Raw genomic sequence first — 8,467 nt, 5'->3', positions numbered from 1 at the left:
CTTCCAGAATATCTTAAAATTCAGCGTTACCTGCCAGTATTTCAATCTGATCTTCACTACAATTGAACAGACAACTTCCATCAATTACACAGTGAGTTGTTTGTCACCTGGGTAAATGACACTTGATAGCTGGCACTGAGTAATCAAGAAGAGTAGGGTTGGTTAAATATCAAAAGTGAGAGACACTCAGACAACTTGCTCTTCAAAATGTGACACTAGGCACCTGTACTTTTTATTGTGATCCACTCCTGGATCCCCTTTACTTTTGGTTTTTGAACAGTAACATATTTACTGGATAGTCAATAAAATGACTTGTGAATAAAGCAGACAGACCTGATATTGTAGAGTGACTATTTGTGAAGTTATGCTAAAAAAAATCTTAAAATATCAGTCCCAGTCAGAAACTGAACTGACCTATATCAAAGTAATTTACAACTATGTATAACTGAATATGTGTGAGAACACAAATGCTCACCCTGCATATATGTGTTGACAGAAGTCAAGGATTGTTTATGAAGAATTACCATTTTTTAGCTAAAATATTTAATAACTGTTTTATTGTCAGGCTGAAAAAATACTGATGTGGCAAATCCACTGTTACTGATGTGAAATCTTTCTCCTCCATTCTATTTCTACAAATGTTTACTGTTGTGAACTGGAAGATCCTTTATCATTTGTGCAACATTGGGCTGTTTTTAATTCAATTCATTTATGTCTATGTCTGTGTGTAAAGGTGATTAGGATTATTTGAGTCTCCTCACAATTACAATTAAGTAATATGCAGAAAACTCAAATTTCTGACAATTTGTTTTCCCAGAAATACATAAGTGAAGTAGAACTTGCCAAACTCAAATGTTGCTTGATTTAGAGCAGTGAGTTTATGCTTTATGTGGTTCTTTCAGTGTCTTTTCCTTTTTGTTTTCCAAAACTTAAACAACCTTCTCCCATGAGGCAAAGCTGTTGACATTTCTTCAAGCAATTGCAGATTTTCCAAACTGTTTCTTGACACTGTCAGGGTAATCAGAATTGTATAAATTATAATTACTTTTCAAAGATCTCTGTAACTTGAACTCTTTGATGAGGTCGTGTGATGTTTGGGGCAGTGAGGGAAACTTATGGGGTACCAGACATTGCACAATATTTATATATCCTTAGTTATTTATTCAGTGATTGCAAACACATGGCAATATTTTATTAACTCTTCTGAAATAAGAGAATGTCCTTTTGTAAAAGGAAAAAAAATGTATTTCAGTAAAAAAGCTCTTACCATAAGACTCATGTACCAGGGAGCAAAATTACTGAAGTGTTTTCAGAAAAGAACACTTACCTCAGTACAAGAGATTTTTTTTTTTTTTTGCATCCTGCACACTTGTTATTGCTGTTAGTGTGTTCTTCCCTTTTATTCAGAAAGATTTATATACTGTAAAATGTAATAGTTTTTACCTGTCTTTTAAGTAAAGCAATAACAGATTGATACCATATCCAACAAAACAGAAAGTATGAATGAGATTCTTTAGCACTAGAACAAACAAAAAATTCCCTTTAGCAAAGTTATTTTTATCAGTTGCTTCAAAAACACTGTGTTAGTAAATTAGGTTATGGATACGTTGCTGTAACATGGAAAATATCTTTGAACTAGACACAAATACTTATTAAGATGCATTAGAGAGGAACACAGATGCTGCCAGCAGCAGCCATACATTAGCTCTACCTTTTACTTTCCTTTTACAATGTTGTTTTAATTATCTCAATCTGTTTTCCCTAAGCAATAGAGCAGCCTATGCAATCCACCAAGTTCTGAGAAGACACCCAAGAAACCCTTTGTTTTAGAAGCAGGAAGAAATCAGTAATGGAGATCTCTAAATCTGCTTTTATCTTACTTTTTAAAAATGGTTTAAAAATGAGATGCTGGAAGAAAATGTGGACTGAACAGAACAGTATGGGCTTGTAAATCTTGAAAACAGAGAATCAAAATAAAGAAAAAGACGTCAATCATTCACCAAAAACTCAAACTAACAAATGGAAAAACTGCAGAAAACTATCCCTCAAGGAATTTTACAGGCATGCCTTTTTAAGAGGGTATGGCAAGGAGAATGTTATATAATGAAGTATTCAAATTAATTGATGAAGGATTTCAGAGAGAAACTATCCTTGGCAGAAGAAAAAGACTGAAGAGATAGTAAAAGACAAATATGCCATTTGTCATCAAAATTGAGTCACTTAATTGAAGAACTACAGAATAATTTGGATAAATATTCATTTGGTGCCACCTGTAAATGTAAATAAACTGCATCTGTGTTTCAAACCTACTTTTCAACAATGCTATGGGAAAGTTGCCTAGAATTTTGGACACAGGTTTTTTTATTTCGATGTAGGACAGGTCAGAAAGCCACAATCTCAGTTAACAGTAAAAGGCACTAACTTTGATTTAAGTAACCTAGAAAACAAAGGAGTTTCCTTCACAAAATTCATCTTTAAAAGGTGCTGTTTGCTTAAACTGACTATTCTGATTAACTTTCACAGGGCAACAACACAAGTCTGATGTGTCCTGAGAAGGGATCCTCTGGGTAGCCCCACTGCCCTACTTTCAAGCTACTTTCAAGCTGAGGCTTTGAGAAAAGCAAAGAGAAAATAAATAAATAAATAAATAAAGGCAACAGCCTCCAAACAAAGCCAGACATCCAACTCTACAGAAATTTTGGTTTTATATTTTTTTTAAAAAGCACCTCAGGTACTTAGCTGTGAATTTTTTATTCCCCTGGAAGATATTATTCTTCTGATTCCTTTGTCAATATAAATGGTTAGAACTAAATAAAGCTGTCAACATTTGAGAATAGACAGTAGAACAGTAAAGTCAAACAGCTGAAACATTCTCTATGTACCAGTGTACACATTCATTTTGTGGATGTGGGTGTTACAGGTCTTTCTAGTCTATTGATGTTGTAAATGTAAGGAGAAACAGGAGATGTATGATTCAATTATTCACTATTGGTTCCAAAAGAGTAAACAGATTAAAAAAAAATAAAAAAGTAATGTTATATACTTTTTGATCAAGGGAAGCAAAATCTGAGAACTTCTGTGATGAGGGCATATTAGAAGGTAAAATGGATGAAACAAATTTTCTCACAACACATTGTTTTTGTAGATAGACATACTTAAATTCTCATAGAAATGCAAATATCTTGAATTCTTGCTGTGTCTGCAAAGGACTGAATAGCCATTATGACTGATTTTGGGTGGTTTTCATGGCATAGAACAACTAAGGTAATATTAACAGAATATTAATATAGGCCATGTTAAAAGACAAAAATCATTCTTTAGGAACATGCCATTCCTTGTAATTGGGTTTTCTTGGGTATCACTGAAATTTAGAGATGCTAATAAGATATGTACTTTTCTAAAGGCTGAGAGTTTAATATAGGTATACTTAATACAGACACAAAATGAATCAGACAGCCACCCATGCAGAAGCTCAGCTGAGATGGACTGTGCCTCTTGCTTGTCGCTTTTCCTGGCCTGGCTGTGTGCACAGTGACATAGTGAGTGCTGTGCTGGGGAGTCCAAAGTACTGGGGTTCCAGGGGAAGTGCAAGCCATGGAGAGTCTGTGTCATCATATTCTGGTCATTTTAAGCAAAGGACCCCTAGTTGTTTCTTTCCATCATTCACATGTGGGTGGCCTTCCAGGAAAGGACAGCTGGTGTGTGCATGAGGAAAAGGAGCTTTGTGGGCTCCCAGGAAGGGAAAGAGGAGTTGAAATGTGATATTTAAATAAACTTTTAAAAGTGCACATTTGTGCTTGGAAGTGAAAAGGTAACAGATGTGCCAATTTGATCAAGGCTGTTCATCTATAAATGGAGCTGTTTCCAGATGACAGCAGGCATTAGCAGGATAACAGGGATGGGGCATCAGTGCCCATCCTGGAGTTTGCACTGGTTCATTCCAGGAGAGTCTCAGAGCACTGACAGGAGTGCTAGGGCAGGGATGGTGGTGCTGGGATCACAGGAGGAGCAGACCCATGAGTATTTGGGTATAGGAGTCAGTTTGGTGACATCAGTTTTGTTTATAGAATAGAAGTCTCCTTCCCTTCCTGGGAAGTGGCTCACTGGCATTTGTTACTTTATTACAGGTATTGCAATATCATCTTATACCTTCAAACTTCAAGAAATAAAAAGCAGTGAGTGAGTTCCCCACCCCACCGTTTGGATTTTTTAACTGGATGAGATCTTAAAACTATACCCAGTGAGGAATATCAAAATATTTAGCCATTAGAAGTGTATTGACTTTCATAAAATAAGATGTTGAAAACTAATTACCTAATTCTATGTTTGAAATAGCTACATTATTTTGCAAATATTATTATTTTTCTAATCTTCATCTTAAATATATATTTATATATATATATTCAGCTTACATTTTATTCTGATAAGGATTCTGAGAAATTAAGCACCCCTTTGGGGCTTTACTTCTTTTTTGGACTCACTGTTTGTAGGTGACAGAATTTACCAGAATTACAGAGCCAATAAAAAATTATCACTGGCTTCAAGAATTTACCTGAGATGTTTCTCCTTTTTGTTGGCCAGGTAAGGCATGTTCATAATGATCTCCCCTCCGAAAAAAAGTCTCTGCTCAACTCAAATTAATGATAGATATCCCTCTCCACTCCCCTTATTTCTAAAGCTTTATTTTGACATATGGTATTGCTTTTTATTTTGGCACTCAGGCTTGTTGCACAAATGGAAATGAAGATCTAAGAAGTGACCATCATTTTTAGAAAGATAAGTGAGAAGTGCTTTTGATTTTAGGCTATTTAAGTACCTAGCATATGTTGCAGCTTATTTTATGATAAATATTTGGAAAATAAAGCAAGCACTTCTCTAGGTTTTTTTGTTTTGTTTTGTTTTGGTTTTTTTCCTCCTTCTCTCCCACATATTCTAGTGGATCTTTATTAAGTTTAAAAATATAAAATCTTAAGGAAGTTTTATTCCTACAACTTCTAGACTTGATTGCCCTAGATGTGATTAAGAATTATTAGTAAAATGTTCAAAATATCAGTCTTTCACATACAAGCACACTTAAAAATAACTCTCCTTTCTTTTGTGCTCTTGCAGACATAGGGAACTGAATTAATTCAGACATTGTTTCCTTAAGCATTTGCAGTTTGAGTTATTTGGGATGTTCAATGCATGACCAAATTTTGGAGTATTAAATGCTTACAAGGCATTGAAAGTATCAAGAAATATGGTTCTCAGTACTCACCACAGTACCAAGCATCTCCAGGAACAATTTCACTATGTAATAAACCCAGCGTGTTCATTTGCCTTCCTGAGGCATTGTTGATGAAGGATTTGATTTAATTGCAAAGCACTAGTACTTTACCTGAACAGTTAGGTGTTTTGAAGTTGGCTAATTATTGCTTCAATGAGGATGAGGATTTTTGCATCACCTCTTCCCCCATGGCAACCCACCTAAACCCACAGGCTGTGTAGGTCTCTGCTTCTGCATTTCTGCAGTACACTGTAGCCAGTGAAATCCCAGAGAAGCAATCTGGAGTTCAGCTCCAGAAAGTGCTTCCAAATGAGCTGGAATAGTCTGAGAAGCAAAACAAACATAGGTAGATTTCCAGGTGAGAACTGAGATGATGATGATGATGATGATAATATACTAAAACTGGACACTATTCCTGTAACACTCCAGCCAATCAATCAGAATTGCTCCAAAAATTGCCTTCAGAAGAGACAGCCAAGGTGACTCTAGATATTGAATTAATGACTGAAAGAGACATCTCTGCAGTTTTACATAATGCATTTATGACCTCAAGGTAGAATTTGGAAATGGTCAGGGTAACACCTGGGTCTCTCCTGGAGACCCCAGCTGATGACTGTGTTCAAAATGTGGCCATGAGCTGATTTCTCCAGCAATTTTATTGTGAAGTTCTGCTAGGGACCTAACCTGCTTGGAAACAGCACAGGAGTTAAAGGACTTTGATTGGAGTGGGAGACCTGGCTTGAAACTGGGAGTGTTTAAATGTCAGTCTCCTAGGGGTGCACCAATAAACATCATCCACAGGGTAAAACAAAAGGGAATTTCCTCTCTTGTTTTGCTACTGAGGAGATGAGAATGAAAGATTAATGTGGACAGATGGAAAGCAGCTATTATTTCTGGTTCCTCTTAAGTGAATTTCTTTTGCATTTTAATATTAAGCAACTATTGGAATAAAAAAAGACTTTGAAAAAAAATATTAAAAAGTAAGGTTTTAATGTACTTGCCTCTAGTTGATCTCCAGAGGATGATATTTTCATCTATACATCGGTTCATTCTGATGATATGTCAGTCATTCTGTTGCATACAAGAAGCATGATTTTACATATGGCTTCTGGATTCTCAGAGAGAACAGCTATTTGCTTTCCTTCAGGGTGTTTTCATACCAAAAATCTTATTCTAAATTGTAAAAATGTATCATGCATATATATGAGATACGATATTTACCAAGCAAATCAAGCAAATACTTTTTTCCTTTTTTCTTATCTTCTATATTGAAAAGCTCAACAAAAAAAACCAAAAAAAACCAAAAAAAAAAAAAACAAACCCCAAACAAACAAAAAAAAAAAGAGCAAAATTTGAGGTATTGAATTGCAAAATGTAAGTACAAAATAGTTTCTGTAATTAATGTGATAAATTTTCAACACATGCTAAATATTGCAAATACAGAGGGATAAGCTAAAAAAAAACAAACCCAAAGACATGAGAATGAGAAAGAGGAGTTTTGATTTTGTTATGGGTTATGTTTTGACTAGCTCCTCTCCCTACCCCCCACCATGGAGCTGCCGGCCCCTCCCCCGGGCTGTTTTATCTAGCCGGGTGTTTTTCGGCTTTTGGGGCTTTTTGCCGCTGCTTCCGCTGCTCGCTGCTTTGGCTGCTGCTTGCCGCTGCTTCTGCTGCCCCCCTGCCCCCCTCCCCTCAGCTGCTCAGCTGCTTTTCCCCCCCCCGGCTGCCTAAACTGCCCCTCTCCCTTTCCCCCCCCCTATCCCTAAGATTTGCACCGGCTCCAGAGGACATGGATCTGAACTTCGGAGACCACCTCTGGAAGTCTGCCAAAGAAGCTCTGCTGCCCTTCCCAGCGAAGATCTGCCGAGTTCATCTCAATCTGGGTCTGTGCTGGGAAGTGTTTCTTTTGTATTTTGTTAATAAAAAGTTTTTTCCACTTTCCCCTGAAGAAAATTCTTTCCGAGCTTAGTGAAGGAAGGAATTGTAAGGGGGGAGGGGACCCTTTGGAGGTCTTTTTTCCTAAAATTTGTCCCAAACTTGGACAAATTATTTTGGTGGCCCGTATGGGGAAGCCAGAAAAGTGGAAAAAACTTTATTCTAATAATATTTTGTTTTCAACTGTTGGTATTGGTATGTCTATTGAATCCAGAATGTCTTTTGTTGTGGGAGCCTGCCTGTATGGGTGGTTATTAAGTTTCTATGAAGTGTTAATACCGTTATGGTCGTTGGGCTTGTTTACTTATCCAGAGATAGCTCCGGTGCTCTCTTTAATACAAAGTTTTTGTATTAAAGGGGTATTAACCAAAATACTCATCGGGCTAGGCTTGGTGATAATGGCATATAAGAGATTTATAAGAATGTTAGAATCGGCTTCAGGAATATATAAATCATGGCTTGTGTTATTTCTTAGAGGAGAAGCAGGAAAAGAGGATTTTCTACCTTTATTTCCTTTCCTCTCCTCTGAATTAGTTACATCTGTATTAGAAAATATTCAGACCTCCCTGAATATTAAGGACATTATCTTTTTGGCAGTTAATTTGTTAAGTCTTTGTTGCACCATTTGCAGTTTATACAAAATTAAGGCCGAGATTTCTAAAGGGGCTGGGAGGACTCCTGATTTGGGAGTCAAGCTGGGCAGGAGGAATCTTGAGTGGAATGGCAAATGGGAGAAAATGGGCCAGATTTTAAAGGAGTTTTCTGACCCCATAATTTGGGAATTCCCATCAGAACAGATTCAAAATCCGATTGAGGTTGCAAGGTACTTAAAGGGGAAGTGTCAGGATGGTTCTAAAGAGAAAAGGATTATTGCAGTGAGCTGGGCCCTGGCACATGCATATCGTACACTGCTAGGCACTATAGAGCAGGAGACAGAGGAGAGGGAACAGGGAGATAAATTATCCCCTATCCCAGTGACTCAAGTTGCAGCCAACCCCCTAGGCCAAAACCCAGCAGCTAAACTGGAGAACAAGCCCCAACCAATGGCTGTGGCTACTAGTACAAGAAGTGGGAAATGCACCAAGAAGACTGATAGGCTAGTGGAAGATGATGATGATGATGATGCTGGAGAGGGACCTTCAACACCTCCTGATGTAAAATCAGGAGTTAAAACAAGTAATGGAAGAGCAGAGACTAATAATGAATCCCTTTCCCTGAAGGATCTTCGTGGTTTAAGAAAAGATTACACCCGGAGACCTGATGAAT

Source organism: Erithacus rubecula (genome assembly GCF_903797595.1).
Source record: "Erithacus rubecula genome assembly, contig: scaffold_281_arrow_ctg1, whole genome shotgun sequence".
Taxonomy (NCBI): domain Eukaryota; kingdom Metazoa; phylum Chordata; class Aves; order Passeriformes; family Muscicapidae; genus Erithacus; species Erithacus rubecula.
This window is presented reverse-complemented; position numbering follows the sequence as displayed.